This window comes from Schistocerca americana, chromosome 4, assembly GCF_021461395.2.
Source record: "Schistocerca americana isolate TAMUIC-IGC-003095 chromosome 4, iqSchAmer2.1, whole genome shotgun sequence".
In the NCBI taxonomy this organism is placed as follows: Eukaryota; Metazoa; Arthropoda; class Insecta; order Orthoptera; family Acrididae; genus Schistocerca; species Schistocerca americana.
The window spans coordinates 854,379,239-854,404,636 of NC_060122.1; the positions used below are offsets into that span (position 1 = coordinate 854,379,239).

A 25,398-nucleotide genomic window follows, 5' to 3' on the forward strand; every position below is an offset into this window, starting at 1 on the left:
TTTAAAATGCTTAAGGAAGTCTCTTTGTCACAACAGAAAGGTGGTATGGAAAGAGGGCTGGCAGGAGTAGCGACTAAAAAGCGAAAAATGAACACAGCCAGAGTTCCCAGGCGCTCACCCTTCCGAGTACTAACGTTGCTGCTTCACTTCGGTGATCGGACGAGAACAGAAGATTTTATTTCTTCTTCTTCTTCTTTTTTGTTTGTTTGTTTTTGTTTATTTACTTTGCGGAATTTAGCACTGCTACAAAACAGTAGGCCCTGACGTATTTCAAAACTCATCTGTCGATTCGTAGTGTGTTGTTATTTCCGAGGCGTTCTAGCACTCTTCTTTCGCACATTCTTGCTCAAACTGAGTCCATTACTGCAATTTCGTATCTTACGTTTGATACAGTAGTTTAAAATGCTTGTGGAAGCATCTTTGTCAACACCTGAAAGTTAGTATGAGAAGAGGGCTGGCAGGTGCAGCGACGTAAAAATGAAAAAATGAGATAGAGCCAACAGCACCCGGTGTTCCCAGGCGGTCACCCATCCAAGTACTAACCGGGCCCGATGTTGCTTAACTTCGGTGATCGGACGAGAACCGGTGTATTCAACATGGTATGGCCGTTGGCGTCATTACACTGTAGCCGCGCCACAGAAGAAGCGTTCGCCTCTTCTCCCAACACACGCAATCGCCGCTTTCCGTGGCACATTTGACGCAAAGCATGTCTTTCCACCTCGAAGGTGGCGCGGAGTGCGCGCTCGCCTCGGCGTCTCATAGGCGACTGCCGAACCAAGGTGAGGCGCACAACACAGCTGCTGGATGCACCGCCTGTCATTCGTTTGGTGCGTGCGGCCTCCGACACTGGCTGGCGACGCGCCTTGTTCCTGTTATCCGGCGCAGGGCTTGCGCGCGGCCGGGCGGCGGGGGGACTGCGCGCGGTGTCCTGCTGGACCGACGGAAGCTTCCTCACCTGCCTGACACGCGCCGCGCTTCCAGATATTTGCGTAATTTGCGCGGTGCATTCTCGCCTGTCCCCCCTTCCGTCCCGACTTGTCCCGACTTTGCTCGACTGCCGCTCGCTGCCGCTCGGGTCGCGGTCCATTTGACAGCACAAGCGCGAGAAACGTCTGCGGGAGGACAAATGAATCAATGTATGATTACAAATCGAATTTGGAGCTGTACGCCGCTGCAGAACGATAGGCGCTATCGTATTTCGGAGCATACCGCCCGATTCGTACTGTTTTGTCGTTTTCAAAGACTTCCTGGCAAACTTGGTTAGCAAATTCTCCTTCAAACTGAGTTAGTTGCTGCAGTTTCGTTTCTTACGGCCGTTTAAAATGCTTAAGGAAGTCTCTTTGTCACAACAGAAAGGTGGTATGGAAAGAGGGCTGGCAGGAGTAGCGACTAAAAAGCGAAAAATGAACACAGCCAGAGTTCCCAGGCGCTCACCCTTCCGAGTACTAACGTTGCTGCTTCACTTCGGTGATCGGACGAGAACAGAAGATTTTATTTCTTCTTCTTCTTCTTCTTTTTTGTTTGTTTGTTTTTGTTTATTTACTTTGCGGAATTTAGCACTGCTACAAAACAGTAGGCCCTGACGTATTTCAAAACTCATCTGTCGATTCGTAGTGTGTTGTTATTTCCGAGGCGTTCTAGCACTCTTCTTTCGCACATTCTTGCTCAAACTGAGTCCATTACTGCAATTTCGTATCTTACGTTTGATACAGTAGTTTAAAATGCTTGTGGAAGCATCTTTGTCAACACCTGAAAGTTAGTATGAGAAGAGGGCTGGCAGGTGCAGCGACGTAAAAATGAAAAAATGAGATAGAGCCAACAGCACCCGGTGTTCCCAGGCGGTCACCCATCCAAGTACTAACCGGGCCCGATGTTGCTTAACTTCGGTGATCGGACGAGAACCGGTGTATTCAACATGGTATGGCCGTTGGCGTCATTACACTGTAGCCGCGCCACAGAAGAAGCGTTCGCCTCTTCTCCCAACACACGCAATCGCCGCTTTCCGTGGCACATTTGACGCAAAGCATGTCTTTCCACCTCGAAGGTGGCGCGGAGTGCGCGCTCGCCTCGGCGTCTCATAGGCGACTGCCGAACCAAGGTGAGGCGCACAACACAGCTGCTGGATGCACCGCCTGTCATTCGTTTGGTGCGTGCGGCCTCCGACACTGGCTGGCGACGCGCCTTGTTCCTGTTATCCGGCGCAGGGCTTGCGCGCGGCCGGGCGGCGGGGGGACTGCGCGCGGTGTCCTGCTGGACCGACGGAAGCTTCCTCACCTGCCTGACACGCGCCGCGCTTCCAGATATTTGCGTAATTTGCGCGGTGCATTCTCGCCTGTCCCCCCTTCCGTCCCGACTTGTCCCGACTTTGCTCGACTACCGCTCGCTGCCGCTCGGGTCGCGGTCCATTTGACAGCACAAGCGCGAGAAACGTCTGCGGGAGGACAAATGAATCAATGTATGATTACAAATCGAATTTGGAGCTGTACGCCGCTGCAGAACGATAGGCGCTATCGTATTTCGGAGCATACCGCCCGATTCGTACTGTTTTGTCGTTTTCAAAGACTTCCTGGCAAACTTGGTTAGCAAATTCTCCTTCAAACTGAGTTAGTTGCTGCAGTTTCGTTTCTTACGGCCGTTTAAAATGCTTAAGGAAGTCTCTTTGTCACAACAGAAAGGTGGTATGGAAAGAGGGCTGGCAGGAGTAGCGACTAAAAAGCGAAAAATGAACACAGCCAGAGTTCCCAGGCGCTCACCCTTCCGAGTACTAACGTTGCTGCTTCACTTCGGTGATCGGACGAGAACAGAAGATTTTATTTCTTCTTCTTCTTCTTTTTTGTTTGTTTGTTTTTGTTTATTTACTTTGCGGAATTTAGCACTGCTACAAAACAGTAGGCCCTGACGTATTTCAAAACTCATCTGTCGATTCGTAGTGTGTTGTTATTTCCGAGGCGTTCTAGCACTCTTCTTTCGCACATTCTTGCTCAAACTGAGTCCATTACTGCAATTTCGTATCTTACGTTTGATACAGTAGTTTAAAATGCTTGTGGAAGCATCTTTGTCAACACCTGAAAGTTAGTATGAGAAGAGGGCTGGCAGGTGCAGCGACGTAAAAATGAAAAAATGAGATAGAGCCAACAGCACCCGGTGTTCCCAGGCGGTCACCCATCCAAGTACTAACCGGGCCCGATGTTGCTTAACTTCGGTGATCGGACGAGAACCGGTGTATTCAACATGGTATGGCCGTTGGCGTCATTACACTGTAGCCGCGCCACAGAAGAAGCGTTCGCCTCTTCTCCCAACACACGCAATCGCCGCTTTCCGTGGCACATTTGACGCAAAGCATGTCTTTCCACCTCGAAGGTGGCGCGGAGTGCGCGCTCGCCTCGGCGTCTCATAGGCGACTGCCGAACCAAGGTGAGGCGCACAACACAGCTGCTGGATGCACCGCCTGTCATTCGTTTGGTGCGTGCGGCCTCCGACACTGGCTGGCGACGCGCCTTGTTCCTGTTATCCGGCGCAGGGCTTGCGCGCGGCCGGGCGGCGGGGGGACTGCGCGCGGTGTCCTGCTGGACCGACGGAAGCTTCCTCACCTGCCTGACACGCGCCGCGCTTCCAGATATTTGCGTAATTTGCGCGGTGCATTCTCGCCTGTCCCCCCTTCCGTCCCGACTTGTCCCGACTTTGCTCGACTGCCGCTCGCTGCCGCTCGGGTCGCGGTCCATTTGACAGCACAAGCGCGAGAAACGTCTGCGGGAGGACAAATGAATCAATTTATGATTACAAATCGAATTTGGAGCTGTACGCCGCTGCAGAACGATAGGCGCTATCGTATTTCGGAGCATACCGCCCGATTCGTACTGTTTTGTCGTTTTCAAAGACTTCCTGGCAAACTTGGTTAGCAAATTCTCCTTCAAACTGAGTTAGTTGCTGCAGTTTCGTTTCTTACGGCCGTTTAAAATGCTTAAGGAAGTCTCTTTGTCACAACAGAAAGGTGGTATGGAAAGAGGGCTGGCAGGAGTAGCGACTAAAAAGCGAAAAATGAACACAGCCAGAGTTCCCAGGCGCTCACCCTTCCGAGTACTAACGTTGCTGCTTCACTTCGGTGATCGGACGAGAACAGAAGATTTTATTTCTTCTTCTTCTTCTTTTTTGTTTGTTTGTTTTTGTTTATTTACTTTGCGGAATTTAGCACTGCTACAAAACAGTAGGCCCTGACGTATTTCAAAACTCATCTGTCGATTCGTAGTGTGTTGTTATTTCCGAGGCGTTCTAGCACTCTTCTTTCGCACATTCTTGCTCAAACTGAGTCCATTACTGCAATTTCGTATCTTACGTTTGATACAGTAGTTTAAAATGCTTGTGGAAGCATCTTTGTCAACACCTGAAAGTTAGTATGAGAAGAGGGCTGGCAGGTGCAGCGACGTAAAAATGAAAAAATGAGATAGAGCCAACAGCACCCGGTGTTCCCAGGCGGTCACCCATCCAAGTACTAACCGGGCCCGATGTTGCTTAACTTCGGTGATCGGACGAGAACCGGTGTATTCAACATGGTATGGCCGTTGGCGTCATTACACTGTAGCCGCGCCACAGAAGAAGCGTTCGCCTCTTCTCCCAACACACGCAATCGCCGCTTTCCGTGGCACATTTGACGCAAAGCATGTCTTTCCACCTCGAAGGTGGCGCGGAGTGCGCGCTCGCCTCGGCGTCTCATAGGCGACTGCCGAACCAAGGTGAGGCGCACAACACAGCTGCTGGATGCACCGCCTGTCATTCGTTTGGTGCGTGCGGCCTCCGACACTGGCTGGCGACGCGCCTTGTTCCTGTTATCCGGCGCAGGGCTTGCGCGCGGCCGGGCGGCGGGGGGACTGCGCGCGGTGTCCTGCTGGACCGACGGAAGCTTCCTCACCTGCCTGACACGCGCCGCGCTTCCAGATATTTGCGTAATTTGCGCGGTGCATTCTCGCCTGTCCCCCCTTCCGTCCCGACTTGTCCCGACTTTGCTCGACTACCGCTCGCTGCCGCTCGGGTCGCGGTCCATTTGACAGCACAAGCGCGAGAAACGTCTGCGGGAGGACAAATGAATCAATGTATGATTACAAATCGAATTTGGAGCTGTACGCCGCTGCAGAACGATAGGCGCTATCGTATTTCGGAGCATACCGCCCGATTCGTACTGTTTTGTCGTTTTCAAAGACTTCCTGGCAAACTTGGTTAGCAAATTCTCCTTCAAACTGAGTTAGTTGCTGCAGTTTCGTTTCTTACGGCCGTTTAAAATGCTTAAGGAAGTCTCTTTGTCACAACAGAAAGGTGGTATGGAAAGAGGGCTGGCAGGAGTAGCGACTAAAAAGCGAAAAATGAACACAGCCAGAGTTCCCAGGCGCTCACCCTTCCGAGTACTAACGTTGCTGCTTCACTTCGGTGATCGGACGAGAACAGAAGATTTTATTTCTTCTTCTTCTTCTTTTTTGTTTGTTTGTTTTTGTTTATTTACTTTGCGGAATTTAGCACTGCTACAAAACAGTAGGCCCTGACGTATTTCAAAACTCATCTGTCGATTCGTAGTGTGTTGTTATTTCCGAGGCGTTCTAGCACTCTTCTTTCGCACATTCTTGCTCAAACTGAGTCCATTACTGCAATTTCGTATCTTACGTTTGATACAGTAGTTTAAAATGCTTGTGGAAGCATCTTTGTCAACACCTGAAAGTTAGTATGAGAAGAGGGCTGGCAGGTGCAGCGACGTAAAAATGAAAAAATGAGATAGAGCCAACAGCACCCGGTGTTCCCAGGCGGTCACCCATCCAAGTACTAACCGGGCCCGATGTTGCTTAACTTCGGTGATCGGACGAGAACCGGTGTATTCAACATGGTATGGCCGTTGGCGTCATTACACTGTAGCCGCGCCACAGAAGAAGCGTTCGCCTCTTCTCCCAACACACGCAATCGCCGCTTTCCGTGGCACATTTGACGCAAAGCATGTCTTTCCACCTCGAAGGTGGCGCGGAGTGCGCGCTCGCCTCGGCGTCTCATAGGCGACTGCCGAACCAAGGTGAGGCGCACAACACAGCTGCTGGATGCACCGCCTGTCATTCGTTTGGTGCGTGCGGCCTCCGACACTGGCTGGCGACGCGCCTTGTTCCTGTTATCCGGCGCAGGGCTTGCGCGCGGCCGGGCGGCGGGGGGACTGCGCGCGGTGTCCTGCTGGACCGACGGAAGCTTCCTCACCTGCCTGACACGCGCCGCGCTTCCAGATATTTGCGTAATTTGCGCGGTGCATTCTCGCCTGTCCCCCCTTCCGTCCCGACTTGTCCCGACTTTGCTCGACTGCCGCTCGCTGCCGCTCGGGTCGCGGTCCATTTGACAGCACAAGCGCGAGAAACGTCTGCGGGAGGACAAATGAATCAATGTATGATTACAAATCGAATTTGGAGCTGTACGCCGCTGCAGAACGATAGGCGCTATCGTATTTCGGAGCATACCGCCCGATTCGTACTGTTTTGTCGTTTTCAAAGACTTCCTGGCAAACTTGGTTAGCAAATTCTCCTTCAAACTGAGTTAGTTGCTGCAGTTTCGTTTCTTACGGCCGTTTAAAATGCTTAAGGAAGTCTCTTTGTCACAACAGAAAGGTGGTATGGAAAGAGGGCTGGCAGGAGTAGCGACTAAAAAGCGAAAAATGAACACAGCCAGAGTTCCCAGGCGCTCACCCTTCCGAGTACTAACGTTGCTGCTTCACTTCGGTGATCGGACGAGAACAGAAGATTTTATTTCTTCTTCTTCTTCTTCTTTTTTGTTTGTTTGTTTTTGTTTATTTACTTTGCGGAATTTAGCACTGCTACAAAACAGTAGGCCCTGACGTATTTCAAAACTCATCTGTCGATTCGTAGTGTGTTGTTATTTCCGAGGCGTTCTAGCACTCTTCTTTCGCACATTCTTGCTCAAACTGAGTCCATTACTGCAATTTCGTATCTTACGTTTGATACAGTAGTTTAAAATGCTTGTGGAAGCATCTTTGTCAACACCTGAAAGTTAGTATGAGAAGAGGGCTGGCAGGTGCAGCGACGTAAAAATGAAAAAATGAGATAGAGCCAACAGCACCCGGTGTTCCCAGGCGGTCACCCATCCAAGTACTAACCGGGCCCGATGTTGCTTAACTTCGGTGATCGGACGAGAACCGGTGTATTCAACATGGTATGGCCGTTGGCGTCATTACACTGTAGCCGCGCCACAGAAGAAGCGTTCGCCTCTTCTCCCAACACACGCAATCGCCGCTTTCCGTGGCACATTTGACGCAAAGCATGTCTTTCCACCTCGAAGGTGGCGCGGAGTGCGCGCTCGCCTCGGCGTCTCATAGGCGACTGCCGAACCAAGGTGAGGCGCACAACACAGCTGCTGGATGCACCGCCTGTCATTCGTTTGGTGCGTGCGGCCTCCGACACTGGCTGGCGACGCGCCTTGTTCCTGTTATCCGGCGCAGGGCTTGCGCGCGGCCGGGCGGCGGGGGGACTGCGCGCGGTGTCCTGCTGGACCGACGGAAGCTTCCTCACCTGCCTGACACGCGCCGCGCTTCCAGATATTTGCGTAATTTGCGCGGTGCATTCTCGCCTGTCCCCCCTTCCGTCCCGACTTGTCCCGACTTTGCTCGACTGCCGCTCGCTGCCGCTCGGGTCGCGGTCCATTTGACAGCACAAGCGCGAGAAACGTCTGCGGGAGGACAAATGAATCAATTTATGATTACAAATCGAATTTGGAGCTGTACGCCGCTGCAGAACGATAGGCGCTATCGTATTTCGGAGCATACCGCCCGATTCGTACTGTTTTGTCGTTTTCAAAGACTTCCTGGCAAACTTGGTTAGCAAATTCTCCTTCAAACTGAGTTAGTTGCTGCAGTTTCGTTTCTTACGGCCGTTTAAAATGCTTAAGGAAGTCTCTTTGTCACAACAGAAAGGTGGTATGGAAAGAGGGCTGGCAGGAGTAGCGACTAAAAAGCGAAAAATGAACACAGCCAGAGTTCCCAGGCGCTCACCCTTCCGAGTACTAACGTTGCTGCTTCACTTCGGTGATCGGACGAGAACAGAAGATTTTATTTCTTCTTCTTCTTCTTTTTTGTTTGTTTGTTTTTGTTTATTTACTTTGCGGAATTTAGCACTGCTACAAAACAGTAGGCCCTGACGTATTTCAAAACTCATCTGTCGATTCGTAGTGTGTTGTTATTTCCGAGGCGTTCTAGCACTCTTCTTTCGCACATTCTTGCTCAAACTGAGTCCATTACTGCAATTTCGTATCTTACGTTTGATACAGTAGTTTAAAATGCTTGTGGAAGCATCTTTGTCAACACCTGAAAGTTAGTATGAGAAGAGGGCTGGCAGGTGCAGCGACGTAAAAATGAAAAAATGAGATAGAGCCAACAGCACCCGGTGTTCCCAGGCGGTCACCCATCCAAGTACTAACCGGGCCCGATGTTGCTTAACTTCGGTGATCGGACGAGAACCGGTGTATTCAACATGGTATGGCCGTTGGCGTCATTACACTGTAGCCGCGCCACAGAAGAAGCGTTCGCCTCTTCTCCCAACACACGCAATCGCCGCTTTCCGTGGCACATTTGACGCAAAGCATGTCTTTCCACCTCGAAGGTGGCGCGGAGTGCGCGCTCGCCTCGGCGTCTCATAGGCGACTGCCGAACCAAGGTGAGGCGCACAACACAGCTGCTGGATGCACCGCCTGTCATTCGTTTGGTGCGTGCGGCCTCCGACACTGGCTGGCGACGCGCCTTGTTCCTGTTATCCGGCGCAGGGCTTGCGCGCGGCCGGGCGGCGGGGGGACTGCGCGCGGTGTCCTGCTGGACCGACGGAAGCTTCCTCACCTGCCTGACACGCGCCGCGCTTCCAGATATTTGCGTAATTTGCGCGGTGCATTCTCGCCTGTCCCCCCTTCCGTCCCGACTTGTCCCGACTTTGCTCGACTACCGCTCGCTGCCGCTCGGGTCGCGGTCCATTTGACAGCACAAGCGCGAGAAACGTCTGCGGGAGGACAAATGAATCAATGTATGATTACAAATCGAATTTGGAGCTGTACGCCGCTGCAGAACGATAGGCGCTATCGTATTTCGGAGCATACCGCCCGATTCGTACTGTTTTGTCGTTTTCAAAGACTTCCTGGCAAACTTGGTTAGCAAATTCTCCTTCAAACTGAGTTAGTTGCTGCAGTTTCGTTTCTTACGGCCGTTTAAAATGCTTAAGGAAGTCTCTTTGTCACAACAGAAAGGTGGTATGGAAAGAGGGCTGGCAGGAGTAGCGACTAAAAAGCGAAAAATGAACACAGCCAGAGTTCCCAGGCGCTCACCCTTCCGAGTACTAACGTTGCTGCTTCACTTCGGTGATCGGACGAGAACAGAAGATTTTATTTCTTCTTCTTCTTCTTTTTTGTTTGTTTGTTTTTGTTTATTTACTTTGCGGAATTTAGCACTGCTACAAAACAGTAGGCCCTGACGTATTTCAAAACTCATCTGTCGATTCGTAGTGTGTTGTTATTTCCGAGGCGTTCTAGCACTCTTCTTTCGCACATTCTTGCTCAAACTGAGTCCATTACTGCAATTTCGTATCTTACGTTTGATACAGTAGTTTAAAATGCTTGTGGAAGCATCTTTGTCAACACCTGAAAGTTAGTATGAGAAGAGGGCTGGCAGGTGCAGCGACGTAAAAATGAAAAAATGAGATAGAGCCAACAGCACCCGGTGTTCCCAGGCGGTCACCCATCCAAGTACTAACCGGGCCCGATGTTGCTTAACTTCGGTGATCGGACGAGAACCGGTGTATTCAACATGGTATGGCCGTTGGCGTCATTACACTGTAGCCGCGCCACAGAAGAAGCGTTCGCCTCTTCTCCCAACACACGCAATCGCCGCTTTCCGTGGCACATTTGACGCAAAGCATGTCTTTCCACCTCGAAGGTGGCGCGGAGTGCGCGCTCGCCTCGGCGTCTCATAGGCGACTGCCGAACCAAGGTGAGGCGCACAACACAGCTGCTGGATGCACCGCCTGTCATTCGTTTGGTGCGTGCGGCCTCCGACACTGGCTGGCGACGCGCCTTGTTCCTGTTATCCGGCGCAGGGCTTGCGCGCGGCCGGGCGGCGGGGGGACTGCGCGCGGTGTCCTGCTGGACCGACGGAAGCTTCCTCACCTGCCTGACACGCGCCGCGCTTCCAGATATTTGCGTAATTTGCGCGGTGCATTCTCGCCTGTCCCCCCTTCCGTCCCGACTTGTCCCGACTTTGCTCGACTGCCGCTCGCTGCCGCTCGGGTCGCGGTCCATTTGACAGCACAAGCGCGAGAAACGTCTGCGGGAGGACAAATGAATCAATGTATGATTACAAATCGAATTTGGAGCTGTACGCCGCTGCAGAACGATAGGCGCTATCGTATTTCGGAGCATACCGCCCGATTCGTACTGTTTTGTCGTTTTCAAAGACTTCCTGGCAAACTTGGTTAGCAAATTCTCCTTCAAACTGAGTTAGTTGCTGCAGTTTCGTTTCTTACGGCCGTTTAAAATGCTTAAGGAAGTCTCTTTGTCACAACAGAAAGGTGGTATGGAAAGAGGGCTGGCAGGAGTAGCGACTAAAAAGCGAAAAATGAACACAGCCAGAGTTCCCAGGCGCTCACCCTTCCGAGTACTAACGTTGCTGCTTCACTTCGGTGATCGGACGAGAACAGAAGATTTTATTTCTTCTTCTTCTTCTTCTTTTTTGTTTGTTTGTTTTTGTTTATTTACTTTGCGGAATTTAGCACTGCTACAAAACAGTAGGCCCTGACGTATTTCAAAACTCATCTGTCGATTCGTAGTGTGTTGTTATTTCCGAGGCGTTCTAGCACTCTTCTTTCGCACATTCTTGCTCAAACTGAGTCCATTACTGCAATTTCGTATCTTACGTTTGATACAGTAGTTTAAAATGCTTGTGGAAGCATCTTTGTCAACACCTGAAAGTTAGTATGAGAAGAGGGCTGGCAGGTGCAGCGACGTAAAAATGAAAAAATGAGATAGAGCCAACAGCACCCGGTGTTCCCAGGCGGTCACCCATCCAAGTACTAACCGGGCCCGATGTTGCTTAACTTCGGTGATCGGACGAGAACCGGTGTATTCAACATGGTATGGCCGTTGGCGTCATTACACTGTAGCCGCGCCACAGAAGAAGCGTTCGCCTCTTCTCCCAACACACGCAATCGCCGCTTTCCGTGGCACATTTGACGCAAAGCATGTCTTTCCACCTCGAAGGTGGCGCGGAGTGCGCGCTCGCCTCGGCGTCTCATAGGCGACTGCCGAACCAAGGTGAGGCGCACAACACAGCTGCTGGATGCACCGCCTGTCATTCGTTTGGTGCGTGCGGCCTCCGACACTGGCTGGCGACGCGCCTTGTTCCTGTTATCCGGCGCAGGGCTTGCGCGCGGCCGGGCGGCGGGGGGACTGCGCGCGGTGTCCTGCTGGACCGACGGAAGCTTCCTCACCTGCCTGACACGCGCCGCGCTTCCAGATATTTGCGTAATTTGCGCGGTGCATTCTCGCCTGTCCCCCCTTCCGTCCCGACTTGTCCCGACTTTGCTCGACTGCCGCTCGCTGCCGCTCGGGTCGCGGTCCATTTGACAGCACAAGCGCGAGAAACGTCTGCGGGAGGACAAATGAATCAATGTATGATTACAAATCGAATTTGGAGCTGTACGCCGCTGCAGAACGATAGGCGCTATCGTATTTCGGAGCATACCGCCCGATTCGTACTGTTTTGTCGTTTTCAAAGACTTCCTGGCAAACTTGGTTAGCAAATTCTCCTTCAAACTGAGTTAGTTGCTGCAGTTTCGTTTCTTACGGCCGTTTAAAATGCTTAAGGAAGTCTCTTTGTCACAACAGAAAGGTGGTATGGAAAGAGGGCTGGCAGGAGTAGCGACTAAAAAGCGAAAAATGAACACAGCCAGAGTTCCCAGGCGCTCACCCTTCCGAGTACTAACGTTGCTGCTTCACTTCGGTGATCGGACGAGAACAGAAGATTTTATTTCTTCTTCTTCTTCTTCTTTTTTGTTTGTTTGTTTTTGTTTATTTACTTTGCGGAATTTAGCACTGCTACAAAACAGTAGGCCCTGACGTATTTCAAAACTCATCTGTCGATTCGTAGTGTGTTGTTATTTCCGAGGCGTTCTAGCACTCTTCTTTCGCACATTCTTGCTCAAACTGAGTCCATTACTGCAATTTCGTATCTTACGTTTGATACAGTAGTTTAAAATGCTTGTGGAAGCATCTTTGTCAACACCTGAAAGTTAGTATGAGAAGAGGGCTGGCAGGTGCAGCGACGTAAAAATGAAAAAATGAGATAGAGCCAACAGCACCCGGTGTTCCCAGGCGGTCACCCATCCAAGTACTAACCGGGCCCGATGTTGCTTAACTTCGGTGATCGGACGAGAACCGGTGTATTCAACATGGTATGGCCGTTGGCGTCATTACACTGTAGCCGCGCCACAGAAGAAGCGTTCGCCTCTTCTCCCAACACACGCAATCGCCGCTTTCCGTGGCACATTTGACGCAAAGCATGTCTTTCCACCTCGAAGGTGGCGCGGAGTGCGCGCTCGCCTCGGCGTCTCATAGGCGACTGCCGAACCAAGGTGAGGCGCACAACACAGCTGCTGGATGCACCGCCTGTCATTCGTTTGGTGCGTGCGGCCTCCGACACTGGCTGGCGACGCGCCTTGTTCCTGTTATCCGGCGCAGGGCTTGCGCGCGGCCGGGCGGCGGGGGGACTGCGCGCGGTGTCCTGCTGGACCGACGGAAGCTTCCTCACCTGCCTGACACGCGCCGCGCTTCCAGATATTTGCGTAATTTGCGCGGTGCATTCTCGCCTGTCCCCCCTTCCGTCCCGACTTGTCCCGACTTTGCTCGACTGCCGCTCGCTGCCGCTCGGGTCGCGGTCCATTTGACAGCACAAGCGCGAGAAACGTCTGCGGGAGGACAAATGAATCAATGTATGATTACAAATCGAATTTGGAGCTGTACGCCGCTGCAGAACGATAGGCGCTATCGTATTTCGGAGCATACCGCCCGATTCGTACTGTTTTGTCGTTTTCAAAGACTTCCTGGCAAACTTGGTTAGCAAATTCTCCTTCAAACTGAGTTAGTTGCTGCAGTTTCGTTTCTTACGGCCGTTTAAAATGCTTAAGGAAGTCTCTTTGTCACAACAGAAAGGTGGTATGGAAAGAGGGCTGGCAGGAGTAGCGACTAAAAAGCGAAAAATGAACACAGCCAGAGTTCCCAGGCGCTCACCCTTCCGAGTACTAACGTTGCTGCTTCACTTCGGTGATCGGACGAGAACAGAAGATTTTATTTCTTCTTCTTCTTCTTCTTTTTTGTTTGTTTGTTTTTGTTTATTTACTTTGCGGAATTTAGCACTGCTACAAAACAGTAGGCCCTGACGTATTTCAAAACTCATCTGTCGATTCGTAGTGTGTTGTTATTTCCGAGGCGTTCTAGCACTCTTCTTTCGCACATTCTTGCTCAAACTGAGTCCATTACTGCAATTTCGTATCTTACGTTTGATACAGTAGTTTAAAATGCTTGTGGAAGCATCTTTGTCAACACCTGAAAGTTAGTATGAGAAGAGGGCTGGCAGGTGCAGCGACGTAAAAATGAAAAAATGAGATAGAGCCAACAGCACCCGGTGTTCCCAGGCGGTCACCCATCCAAGTACTAACCGGGCCCGATGTTGCTTAACTTCGGTGATCGGACGAGAACCGGTGTATTCAACATGGTATGGCCGTTGGCGTCATTACACTGTAGCCGCGCCACAGAAGAAGCGTTCGCCTCTTCTCCCAACACACGCAATCGCCGCTTTCCGTGGCACATTTGACGCAAAGCATGTCTTTCCACCTCGAAGGTGGCGCGGAGTGCGCGCTCGCCTCGGCGTCTCATAGGCGACTGCCGAACCAAGGTGAGGCGCACAACACAGCTGCTGGATGCACCGCCTGTCATTCGTTTGGTGCGTGCGGCCTCCGACACTGGCTGGCGACGCGCCTTGTTCCTGTTATCCGGCGCAGGGCTTGCGCGCGGCCGGGCGGCGGGGGGACTGCGCGCGGTGTCCTGCTGGACCGACGGAAGCTTCCTCACCTGCCTGACACGCGCCGCGCTTCCAGATATTTGCGTAATTTGCGCGGTGCATTCTCGCCTGTCCCCCCTTCCGTCCCGACTTGTCCCGACTTTGCTCGACTGCCGCTCGCTGCCGCTCGGGTCGCGGTCCATTTGACAGCACAAGCGCGAGAAACGTCTGCGGGAGGACAAATGAATCAATGTATGATTACAAATCGAATTTGGAGCTGTACGCCGCTGCAGAACGATAGGCGCTATCGTATTTCGGAGCATACCGCCCGATTCGTACTGTTTTGTCGTTTTCAAAGACTTCCTGGCAAACTTGGTTAGCAAATTCTCCTTCAAACTGAGTTAGTTGCTGCAGTTTCGTTTCTTACGGCCGTTTAAAATGCTTAAGGAAGTCTCTTTGTCACAACAGAAAGGTGGTATGGAAAGAGGGCTGGCAGGAGTAGCGACTAAAAAGCGAAAAATGAACACAGCCAGAGTTCCCAGGCGCTCACCCTTCCGAGTACTAACGTTGCTGCTTCACTTCGGTGATCGGACGAGAACAGAAGATTTTATTTCTTCTTCTTCTTCTTTTTTGTTTGTTTGTTTTTGTTTATTTACTTTGCGGAATTTAGCACTGCTACAAAACAGTAGGCCCTGACGTATTTCAAAACTCATCTGTCGATTCGTAGTGTGTTGTTATTTCCGAGGCGTTCTAGCACTCTTCTTTCGCACATTCTTGCTCAAACTGAGTCCATTACTGCAATTTCGTATCTTACGTTTGATACAGTAGTTTAAAATGCTTGTGGAAGCATCTTTGTCAACACCTGAAAGTTAGTATGAGAAGAGGGCTGGCAGGTGCAGCGACGTAAAAATGAAAAAATGAGATAGAGCCAACAGCACCCGGTGTTCCCAGGCGGTCACCCATCCAAGTACTAACCGGGCCCGATGTTGCTTAACTTCGGTGATCGGACGAGAACCGGTGTATTCAACATGGTATGGCCGTTGGCGTCATTACACTGTAGCCGCGCCACAGAAGAAGCGTTCGCCTCTTCTCCCAACACACGCAATCGCCGCTTTCCGTGGCACATTTGACGCAAAGCATGTCTTTCCACCTCGAAGGTGGCGCGGAGTGCGCGCTCGCCTCGGCGTCTCATAGGCGACTGCCGAACCAAGGTGAGGCGCACAACACAGCTGCTGGATGCACCGCCTGTCATTCGTTTGGTGCGTGCGGCCTCCGACACTGGCTGGCGACGCGCCTTGTTCCTGTTATCCGGCGCAGGGCTTGCGCGCGGCCGGGCGGCGGGGGGACTGCGCGCGGTGTCCTGCTGGACCGACGGAAGCTTCCTCACCTGCCTGACACGCGCCGCGCTTCCAGATATTTGCGTAATTTGCGCGGTGCATTCTCGCCTGTCCCCCCTTCCGTCCCGACTTGTCCCGACTTTGCTCGACTGCCGCTCGCTGCCGCTCGGGTCGCGGTCCATTTGACAGCACAAGCGCGAGAAACGTCTGCGGGAGGACAAATGAATCAATGTATGATTACAAATCGAATTTGGAGCTGTACGCCGCTGCAGAACGATAGGCGCTATCGTATTTCGGAGCATACCGCCCGATTCGTACTGTTTTGTCGTTTTCAAAGACTTCCTGGCAAACTTGGTTAGCAAATTCTCCTTCAAACTGAGTTAGTTGCTGCAGTTTCGTTTCTTACGGCCGTTTAAAATGCTTAAGGAAGTCTCTTTGTCACAACAGAAAGGTGGTATGGAAAGAGGGCTGGCAGGAGTAGCGACTAAAAAGCGAAAAATGAACACAGCCAGAGTTCCCAGGCGCTCACCCTTCCGAGTACTAACGTTGCTGCTTCACTTCGGTGATCGGACGAGAACAGAAGATTTTATTTCTTCTTCTTCTTCTTTTTTGTTTGTTTGTTTTTGTTTATTTACTTTGCGGAATTTAGCACTGCTACAAAACAGTAGGCCCTGACGTATTTCAAAACTCATCTGTCGATTCGTAGTGTGTTGTTATTTCCGAGGCGTTCTAGCACTCTTCTTTCGCACATTCTTGCTCAAACTGAGTCCATTACTGCAATTTCGTATCTTACGTTTGATACAGTAGTTTAAAATGCTTGTGGAAGCATCTTTGTCAACACCTGAAAGTTAGTATGAGAAGAGGGCTGGCAGGTGCAGCGACGTAAAAATGAAAAAATGAGATAGAGCCAACAGCACCCGGTGTTCCCAGGCGGTCACCCATCCAAGTACTAACCGGGCCCGATGTTGCTTAACTTCGGTGATCGGACGAGAACCGGTGTATTCAACATGGTATGGCCGTTGGCGTCATTACACTGTAGCCGCGCCACAGAAGAAGCGTTCGCCTCTTCTCCCAACACACGCAATCGCCGCTTTCCGTGGCACATTTGACGCAAAGCATGTCTTTCCACCTCGAAGGTGGCGCGGAGTGCGCGCTCGCCTCGGCGTCTCATAGGCGACTGCCGAACCAAGGTGAGGCGCACAACACAGCTGCTGGATGCACCGCCTGTCATTCGTTTGGTGCGTGCGGCCTCCGACACTGGCTGGCGACGCGCCTTGTTCCTGTTATCCGGCGCAGGGCTTGCGCGCGGCCGGGCGGCGGGGGGACTGCGCGCGGTGTCCTGCTGGACCGACGGAAGCTTCCTCACCTGCCTGACACGCGCCGCGCTTCCAGATATTTGCGTAATTTGCGCGGTGCATTCTCGCCTGTCCCCCCTTCCGTCCCGACTTGTCCCGACTTTGCTCGACTGCCGCTCGCTGCCGCTCGGGTCGCGGTCCATTTGACAGCACAAGCGCGAGAAACGTCTGCGGGAGGACAAATGAATCAATGTATGATTACAAATCGAATTTGGAGCTGTACGCCGCTGCAGAACGATAGGCGCTATCGTATTTCGGAGCATACCGCCCGATTCGTACTGTTTTGTCGTTTTCAAAGACTTCCTGGCAAACTTGGTTAGCAAATTCTCCTTCAAACTGAGTTAGTTGCTGCAGTTTCGTTTCTTACGGCCGTTTAAAATGCTTAAGGAAGTCTCTTTGTCACAACAGAAAGGTGGTATGGAAAGAGGGCTGGCAGGAGTAGCGACTAAAAAGCGAAAAATGAACACAGCCAGAGTTCCCAGGCGCTCACCCTTCCGAGTACTAACGTTGCTGCTTCACTTCGGTGATCGGACGAGAACAGAAGATTTTATTTCTTCTTCTTCTTCTTTTTTGTTTGTTTGTTTTTGTTTATTTACTTTGCGGAATTTAGCACTGCTACAAAACAGTAGGCCCTGACGTATTTCAAAACTCATCTGTCGATTCGTAGTGTGTTGTTATTTCCGAGGCGTTCTAGCACTCTTCTTTCGCACATTCTTGCTCAAACTGAGTCCATTACTGCAATTTCGTATCTTACGTTTGATACAGTAGTTTAAAATGCTTGTGGAAGCATCTTTGTCAACACCTGAAAGTTAGTATGAGAAGAGGGCTGGCAGGTGCAGCGACGTAAAAATGAAAAAATGAGATAGAGCCAACAGCACCCGGTGTTCCCAGGCGGTCACCCATCCAAGTACTAACCGGGCCCGATGTTGCTTAACTTCGGTGATCGGACGAGAACCGGTGTATTCAACATGGTATGGCCGTTGGCGTCATTACACTGTAGCCGCGCCACAGAAGAAGCGTTCGCCTCTTCTCCCAACACACGCAATCGCCGCTTTCCGTGGCACATTTGACGCAAAGCATGTCTTTCCACCTCGAAGGTGGCGCGGAGTGCGCGCTCGCCTCGGCGTCTCATAGGCGACTGCCGAACCAAGGTGAGGCGCACAACACAGCTGCTGGATGCACCGCCTGTCATTCGTTTGGTGCGTGCGGCCTCCGACACTGGCTGGCGACGCGCCTTGTTCCTGTTATCCGGCGCAGGGCTTGCGCGCGGCCGGGCGGCGGGGGGACTGCGCGCGGTGTCCTGCTGGACCGACGGAAGCTTCCTCACCTGCCTGACACGCGCCGCGCTTCCAGATATTTGCGTAATTTGCGCGGTGCATTCTCGCCTGTCCCCCCTTCCGTCCCGACTTGTCCCGACTTTGCTCGACTGCCGCTCGCTGCCGCTCGGGTCGCGGTCCATTTGACAGCACAAGCGCGAGAAACGTCTGCGGGAGGACAAATGAATCAATGTATGATTACAAATCGAATTTGGAGCTGTACGCCGCTGCAGAACGATAGGCGCTATCGTATTTCGGAGCATACCGCCCGATTCGTACTGTTTTGTCGTTTTCAAAGACTTCCTGGCAAACTTGGTTAGCAAATTCTCCTTCAAACTGAGTTAGTTGCTGCAGTTTCGTTTCTTACGGCCGTTTAAAATGCTTAAGGAAGTCTCTTTGTCACAACAGAAAGGTGGTATGGAAAGAGGGCTGGCAGGAGTAGCGACTAAAAAGCGAAAAATGAACACAGCCAGAGTTCCCAGGCGCTCACCCTTCCGAGTACTAACGTTGCTGCTTCACTTCGGTGATCGGACGAGAACAGAAGATTTTATTTCTTCTTCTTCTTCTTCTTTTTTGTTTGTTTGTTTTTGTTTATTTACTTTGCGGAATTTAGCACTGCTACAAAACAGTAGGCCCTGACGTATTTCAAAACTCATCTGTCGATTCGTAGTGTGTTGTTATTTCCGAGGCGTTCTAGCACTCTTCTTTCGCACATTCTTGCTCAAACTGAGTCCATTACTGCAATTTCGTATCTTACGTTTGATACAGTAGTTTAAAATGCTTGTGGAAGCATCTTTGTCAACACCTGAAAGTTAGTATGAGAAGAGGGCTGGCAGGTGCAGCGACGTAAAAATGAAAAAATGAGATAGAGCCAACAGCACCTTTTTTTTTTTTTTTTTAAACGTAATAAACTTTTATTTACAAATTAACAGATACAGTCATGAGATTCCATGGTATTTTCAATTTCAATTTCTGATGGTTATCGAGTCTTTTTCTTTTCTTTTCTGATAAGTAACTTTGTTGGTATTGTCTGTTTCTTTATATTTTGTGCTTTTGCAGGTTGATTTATACTGTTGCACTGAATTGTAAGTCAGTGGAGCAAAAATATTTCATTTTTCCTGTTTATTTTGCATTTTTGTTAATTTTATGGCTTTAATTCAGATACTTCTAAGTTCTAGACTTTAGGTAGAGTTTTTGGAGTGGTGCCATTATGTGGCATGTAACTATTATTAGAGTTGTCTTACTGGCTAGGCTTACATCTAGGAGGCAAAGGACAATGACAAATATGTATGAATGAATATTAATATATTTATATAGCGAAGGTGTCCACGAGATTGTGGTTGAGAGGAAGAGAGCGAGAGCGGGGTAGGGAGAGAGACAGATAGACAGAGAGACAGAGTGAGAGAGAGCACCCGGTGTTCCCAGGCGGTCACCCATCCAAGTACTAACCGGGCCCGATGTTGCTTAACTTCGGTGATCGGACGAGAACCGGTGTATTCAACATGGTATGGCCGTTGGCGTCATTACACTGTAGCCGCGCCACAGAAGAAGCGTTCGCCTCTTCTCCCAACACACGCAATCGCCGCTTTCCGTGGCACATTTGACGCAAAGCATGTCTTTCCACCTCGAAGGTGGCGCGGAGTGCGCGCTCGCCTCGGCGTCTCATAGGCGACTGCCGAACCAAGGTGAGGCGCACAACACAGCTGCTGGATGCACCGCCTGTCATTCGTTTGGTGCGTGCGGCCTCCGACACTGGCTGGCGACGCGCCTTGTTCCTGTTATCCGGCGCAGGGCTTGCGCGCGGCCGGGCGGCGGGGGGACTGCGCGCGGTGTCCTGCTGGACCGACGGAAGCTTCCTCACCTGCCTGACACGCGCCGCGCTTCCAGATATTTGCGTAATTTGCGCGGTGCATTCTCGCCTGTCCCCCCTTCCGTCCCGACTTGTCCCGACTTTGCTCGACTGCCGCTCGCTGCCGCTCGGGTCGCGGTCCATTTGACAGCACAAGCGCGAGAAACGTCTGCGGGAGGACAAATGAATCAATGTATGATTACAAATCGAATTTGGAGCTGTACGCCGCTGCAGAACGATAGGCGCTATCGTATTTCGGAGCATACCGCCCGATTCGTACTGTTTTGTCGTTTTCAAAGACTTCCTGGCAAACTTGGTTAGCAAATTCTCCTTCAAACTGAGTTAGTTGCTGCAGTTTCGTTTCTTACGGCCGTTTAAAATGCTTAAGGAAGTCTCTTTGTCACAACAGAAAGGTGGTATGGAAAGAGGGCTGGCAGGAGTAGCGACTAAAAAGCGAAAAATGAACACAGCCAGAGTTCCCAGGCGCTCACCCTTCCGAGTACTAACGTTGCTGCTTCACTTCGGTGATCGGACGAGAACAGAAGATTTTATTTCTTCTTCTTCTTCTTTTTTGTTTGTTTGTTTTTGTTTATTTACTTTGCGGAATTTAGCACTGCTACAAAACAGTAGGCCCTGACGTATTTCAAAACTCATCTGTCGATTCGTAGTGTGTTGTTATTTCCGAGGCGTTCTAGCACTCTTCTTTCGCACATTCTTGCTCAAACTGAGTCCATTACTGCAATTTCGTATCTTACGTTTGATACAGTAGTTTAAAATGCTTGTGGAAGCATCTTTGTCAACACCTGAAAGTTAGTATGAGAAGAGGGCTGGCAGGTGCAGCGACGTAAAAATGAAAAAATGAGATAGAGCCAACAGCACCCGGTGTTCCCAGGCGGTCACCCATCCAAGTACTAACCGGGCCCGATGTTGCTTAACTTCGGTGATCGGACGAGAACCGGTGTATTCAACATGGTATGGCCGTTGGCGTCATTACACTGTAGCCGCGCCACAGAAGAAGCGTTCGCCTCTTCTCCCAACACACGCAATCGCCGCTTTCCGTGGCACATTTGACGCAAAGCATGTCTTTCCACCTCGAAGGTGGCGCGGAGTGCGCGCTCGCCTCGGCGTCTCATAGGCGACTGCCGAACCAAGGTGAGGCGCACAACACAGCTGCTGGATGCACCGCCTGTCATTCGTTTGGTGCGTGCGGCCTCCGACACTGGCTGGCGACGCGCCTTGTTCCTGTTATCCGGCGCAGGGCTTGCGCGCGGCCGGGCGGCGGGGGGACTGCGCGCGGTGTCCTGCTGGACCGACGGAAGCTTCCTCACCTGCCTGACACGCGCCGCGCTTCCAGATATTTGCGTAATTTGCGCGGTGCATTCTCGCCTGTCCCCCCTTCCGTCCCGACTTGTCCCGACTTTGCTCGACTGCCGCTCGCTGCCGCTCGGGTCGCGGTCCATTTGACAGCACAAGCGCGAGAAACGTCTGCGGGAGGACAAATGAATCAATGTATGATTACAAATCGAATTTGGAGCTGTACGCCGCTGCAGAACGATAGGCGCTATCGTATTTCGGAGCATACCGCCCGATTCGTACTGTTTTGTCGTTTTCAAAGACTTCCTGGCAAACTTGGTTAGCAAATTCTCCTTCAAACTGAGTTAGTTGCTGCAGTTTCGTTTCTTACGGCCGTTTAAAATGCTTAAGGAAGTCTCTTTGTCACAACAGAAAGGTGGTATGGAAAGAGGGCTGGCAGGAGTAGCGACTAAAAAGCGAAAAATGAACACAGCCAGAGTTCCCAGGCGCTCACCCTTCCGAGTACTAACGTTGCTGCTTCACTTCGGTGATCGGACGAGAACAGAAGATTTTATTTCTTCTTCTTCTTCTTCTTTTTTGTTTGTTTGTTTTTGTTTATTTACTTTGCGGAATTTAGCACTGCTACAAAACAGTAGGCCCTGACGTATTTCAAAACTCATCTGTCGATTCGTAGTGTGTTGTTATTTCCGAGGCGTTCTAGCACTCTTCTTTCGCACATTCTTGCTCAAACTGAGTCCATTACTGCAATTTCGTATCTTACGTTTGATACAGTAGTTTAAAATGCTTGTGGAAGCATCTTTGTCAACACCTGAAAGTTAGTATGAGAAGAGGGCTGGCAGGTGCAGCGACGTAAAAATGAAAAAATGAGATAGAGCCAACAGCACCCGGTGTTCCCAGGCGGTCACCCATCCAAGTACTAACCGGGCCCGATGTTGCTTAACTTCGGTGATCGGACGAGAACCGGTGTATTCAACATGGTATGGCCGTTGGCGTCATTACACTGTAGCCGCGCCACAGAAGAAGCGTTCGCCTCTTCTCCCAACACACGCAATCGCCGCTTTCCGTGGCACATTTGACGCAAAGCATGTCTTTCCACCTCGAAGGTGGCGCGGAGTGCGCGCTCGCCTCGGCGTCTCATAGGCGACTGCCGAACCAAGGTGAGGCGCACAACACAGCTGCTGGATGCACCGCCTGTCATTCGTTTGGTGCGTGCGGCCTCCGACACTGGCTGGCGACGCGCCTTGTTCCTGTTATCCGGCGCAGGGCTTGCGCGCGGCCGGGCGGCGGGGGGACTGCGCGCGGTGTCCTGCTGGACCGACGGAAGCTTCCTCACCTGCCTGACACGCGCCGCGCTTCCAGATATTTGCGTAATTTGCGCGGTGCATTCTCGCCTGTCCCCCCTTCCGTCCCGACTTGTCCCGACTTTGCTCGACTGCCGCTCGCTGCCGCTCGGGTCGCGGTCCATTTGACAGCACAAGCGCGAGAAACGTCTGCGGGAGGACAAATGAATCAATGTATGATTACAAATCGAATTTGGAGCTGTACGCCGCTGCAGAACGATAGGCGCTATCGTATTTCGGAGCATACCGCCCGATTCGTACTGTTTTGTCGTTTTCAAAGACTTCCTGGCAAACTTGGTTAGCAAATTCTCCTTCAAACTGAGTTAGTTGCTGCAGTTTCGTTTCTTACGGCCGTTTAAAATGCTTAAGGAAGTCTCTTTGTCACAACAGAAAGGTGGTATGGAAAGAGGGCTGGCAGGAGTAGCGACTAAAAAGCGAAAAATGAACACAGCCAGAGTTCCCAGGCGCTCACCCTTCCGAGTACTAACGTTGCTGCTTCACTTCGGTGATCGGACGAGAACAGAAGATTTTATTTCTTCTTCTTCTTCTTTTTTGTTTGTTTGTTTTTGTTTATTTACTTTGCGGAATTTAGCACTGCTACAAAACAGTAGGCCCTGACGTATTTCAAAACTCATCTGTCGATTCGTAGTGTGTTGTTATTTCCGAGGCGTTCTAGCACTCTTCTTTCGCACATTCTTGCTCAAACTGAGTCCATTACTGCAATTTCGTATCTTACGTTTGATACAGTAGTTTAAAATGCTTGTGGAAGCATCTTTGTCAACACCTGAAAGTTAGTATGAGAAGAGGGCTGGCAGGTGCAGCGACGTAAAAATGAAAAAATGAGATAGAGCCAACAGCACCCGGTGTTCCCAGGCGGTCACCCATCCAAGTACTAACCGGGCCCGATGTTGCTTAACTTCGGTGATCGGACGAGAACCGGTGTATTCAACATGGTATGGCCGTTGGCGTCATTACACTGTAGCCGCGCCACAGAAGAAGCGTTCGCCTCTTCTCCCAACACACGCAATCGCCGCTTTCCGTGGCACATTTGACGCAAAGCATGTCTTTCCACCTCGAAGGTGGCGCGGAGTGCGCGCTCGCCTCGGCGTCTCATAGGCGACTGCCGAACCAAGGTGAGGCGCACAACACAGCTGCTGGATGCACCGCCTGTCATTCGTTTGGTGCGTGCGGCCTCCGACACTGGCTGGCGACGCGCCTTGTTCCTGTTATCCGGCGCAGGGCTTGCGCGCGGCCGGGCGGCGGGGGGACTGCGCGCGGTGTCCTGCTGGACCGACGGAAGCTTCCTCACCTGCCTGACACGCGCCGCGCTTCCAGATATTTGCGTAATTTGCGCGGTGCATTCTCGCCTGTCCCCCCTTCCGTCCCGACTTGTCCCGACTTTGCTCGACTGCCGCTCGCTGCCGCTCGGGTCGCGGTCCATTTGACAGCACAAGCGCGAGAAACGTCTGCGGGAGGACAAATGAATCAATGTATGATTACAAATCGAATTTGGAGCTGTACGCCGCTGCAGAACGATAGGCGCTATCGTATTTCGGAGCATACCGCCCGATTCGTACTGTTTTGTCGTTTTCAAAGACTTCCTGGCAAACTTGGTTAGCAAATTCTCCTTCAAACTGAGTTAGTTGCTGCAGTTTCGTTTCTTACGGCCGTTTAAAATGCTTAAGGAAGTCTCTTTGTCACAACAGAAAGGTGGTATGGAAAGAGGGCTGGCAGGAGTAGCGACTAAAAAGCGAAAAATGAACACAGCCAGAGTTCCCAGGCGCTCACCCTTCCGAGTACTAACGTTGCTGCTTCACTTCGGTGATCGGACGAGAACAGAAGATTTTATTTCTTCTTCTTCTTCTTTTTTGTTTGTTTGTTTTTGTTTATTTACTTTGCGGAATTTAGCACTGCTACAAAACAGTAGGCCCTGACGTATTTCAAAACTCATCTGTCGATTCGTAGTGTGTTGTTATTTCCGAGGCGTTCTAGCACTCTTCTTTCGCACATTCTTGCTCAAACTGAGTCCATTACTGCAATTTCGTATCTTACGTTTGATACAGTAGTTTAAAATGCTTGTGGAAGCATCTTTGTCAACACCTGAAAGTTAGTATGAGAAGAGGGCTGGCAGGTGCAGCGACGTAAAAATGAAAAAATGAGATAGAGCCAACAGCACCCGGTGTTCCCAGGCGGTCACCCATCCAAGTACTAACCGGGCCCGATGTTGCTTAACTTCGGTGATCGGACGAGAACCGGTGTATTCAACATGGTATGGCCGTTGGCGTCATTACACTGTAGCCGCGCCACAGAAGAAGCGTTCGCCTCTTCTCCCAACACACGCAATCGCCGCTTTCCGTGGCACATTTGACGCAAAGCATGTCTTTCCACCTCGAAGGTGGCGCGGAGTGCGCGCTCGCCTCGGCGTCTCATAGGCGACTGCCGAACCAAGGTGAGGCGCACAACACAGCTGCTGGATGCACCGCCTGTCATTCGTTTGGTGCGTGCGGCCTCCGACACTGGCTGGCGACGCGCCTTGTTCCTGTTATCCGGCGCAGGGCTTGCGCGCGGCCGGGCGGCGGGGGGACTGCGCGCGGTGTCCTGCTGGACCGACGGAAGCTTCCTCACCTGCCTGACACGCGCCGCGCTTCCAGATATTTGCGTAATTTGCGCGGTGCATTCTCGCCTGTCCCCCCTTCCGTCCCGACTTGTCCCGACTTTGCTCGACTGCCGCTCGCTGCCGCTCGGGTCGCGGTCCATTTGACAGCACAAGCGCGAGAAACGTCTGCGGGAGGACAAATGAATCAATGTATGATTACAAATCGAATTTG

General features: G+C 51.4%; 19 non-coding genes across 19 annotated transcripts; all 19 read right to left on the bottom strand.

Annotated features, from left to right (window-relative positions):
- Window positions 1–494: 494 nt before the first annotated feature.
- Window positions 495–613, bottom strand: LOC124614301. The gene has a single exon (XR_006979710.1). It is a non-coding gene; the product is annotated as a 5S ribosomal RNA (ribosomal RNA).
- Window positions 614–1,813: 1,200 nt separating this feature from the next.
- LOC124614312 lies at window positions 1,814–1,932 on the bottom strand. The gene has a single exon (XR_006979711.1). It is a non-coding gene; the product is annotated as a 5S ribosomal RNA (ribosomal RNA).
- A 1,197-nt stretch (window positions 1,933–3,129) lies between these two features.
- LOC124614324 lies at window positions 3,130–3,248 on the bottom strand. Its single transcript, XR_006979712.1, has one exon. It is a non-coding gene; the product is annotated as a 5S ribosomal RNA (ribosomal RNA).
- A 1,197-nt stretch (window positions 3,249–4,445) lies between these two features.
- Window positions 4,446–4,564, bottom strand: LOC124614336. The gene has a single exon (XR_006979713.1). It is a non-coding gene; the product is annotated as a 5S ribosomal RNA (ribosomal RNA).
- A 1,197-nt stretch (window positions 4,565–5,761) lies between these two features.
- Window positions 5,762–5,880, bottom strand: LOC124614348. The gene has a single exon (XR_006979714.1). It is a non-coding gene; the product is annotated as a 5S ribosomal RNA (ribosomal RNA).
- Window positions 5,881–7,080: 1,200 nt separating this feature from the next.
- Window positions 7,081–7,199, bottom strand: LOC124614359. Its single transcript, XR_006979715.1, has one exon. It is a non-coding gene; the product is annotated as a 5S ribosomal RNA (ribosomal RNA).
- Window positions 7,200–8,396: 1,197 nt separating this feature from the next.
- Window positions 8,397–8,515, bottom strand: LOC124614372. Its single transcript, XR_006979717.1, has one exon. It is a non-coding gene; the product is annotated as a 5S ribosomal RNA (ribosomal RNA).
- Window positions 8,516–9,712: 1,197 nt separating this feature from the next.
- LOC124614384 lies at window positions 9,713–9,831 on the bottom strand. The gene has a single exon (XR_006979718.1). It is a non-coding gene; the product is annotated as a 5S ribosomal RNA (ribosomal RNA).
- Window positions 9,832–11,031: 1,200 nt separating this feature from the next.
- LOC124614395 lies at window positions 11,032–11,150 on the bottom strand. The gene has a single exon (XR_006979719.1). It is a non-coding gene; the product is annotated as a 5S ribosomal RNA (ribosomal RNA).
- Window positions 11,151–12,350: 1,200 nt separating this feature from the next.
- LOC124614407 lies at window positions 12,351–12,469 on the bottom strand. Its single transcript, XR_006979720.1, has one exon. It is a non-coding gene; the product is annotated as a 5S ribosomal RNA (ribosomal RNA).
- A 1,200-nt stretch (window positions 12,470–13,669) lies between these two features.
- LOC124614418 lies at window positions 13,670–13,788 on the bottom strand. The gene has a single exon (XR_006979721.1). It is a non-coding gene; the product is annotated as a 5S ribosomal RNA (ribosomal RNA).
- Window positions 13,789–14,985: 1,197 nt separating this feature from the next.
- Window positions 14,986–15,104, bottom strand: LOC124614429. The gene has a single exon (XR_006979722.1). It is a non-coding gene; the product is annotated as a 5S ribosomal RNA (ribosomal RNA).
- Window positions 15,105–16,301: 1,197 nt separating this feature from the next.
- On the bottom strand, window positions 16,302–16,420 carry LOC124614441. The gene has a single exon (XR_006979723.1). It is a non-coding gene; the product is annotated as a 5S ribosomal RNA (ribosomal RNA).
- Window positions 16,421–17,617: 1,197 nt separating this feature from the next.
- On the bottom strand, window positions 17,618–17,736 carry LOC124614452. Its single transcript, XR_006979724.1, has one exon. It is a non-coding gene; the product is annotated as a 5S ribosomal RNA (ribosomal RNA).
- A 1,731-nt stretch (window positions 17,737–19,467) lies between these two features.
- On the bottom strand, window positions 19,468–19,586 carry LOC124614106. The gene has a single exon (XR_006979694.1). It is a non-coding gene; the product is annotated as a 5S ribosomal RNA (ribosomal RNA).
- Window positions 19,587–20,783: 1,197 nt separating this feature from the next.
- On the bottom strand, window positions 20,784–20,902 carry LOC124614464. Its single transcript, XR_006979725.1, has one exon. It is a non-coding gene; the product is annotated as a 5S ribosomal RNA (ribosomal RNA).
- A 1,200-nt stretch (window positions 20,903–22,102) lies between these two features.
- On the bottom strand, window positions 22,103–22,221 carry LOC124614475. The gene has a single exon (XR_006979726.1). It is a non-coding gene; the product is annotated as a 5S ribosomal RNA (ribosomal RNA).
- A 1,197-nt stretch (window positions 22,222–23,418) lies between these two features.
- On the bottom strand, window positions 23,419–23,537 carry LOC124614487. Its single transcript, XR_006979728.1, has one exon. It is a non-coding gene; the product is annotated as a 5S ribosomal RNA (ribosomal RNA).
- A 1,197-nt stretch (window positions 23,538–24,734) lies between these two features.
- LOC124614536 lies at window positions 24,735–24,853 on the bottom strand. Its single transcript, XR_006979750.1, has one exon. It is a non-coding gene; the product is annotated as a 5S ribosomal RNA (ribosomal RNA).
- Between the last annotated feature and the right edge of the window lie 545 nt (window positions 24,854–25,398).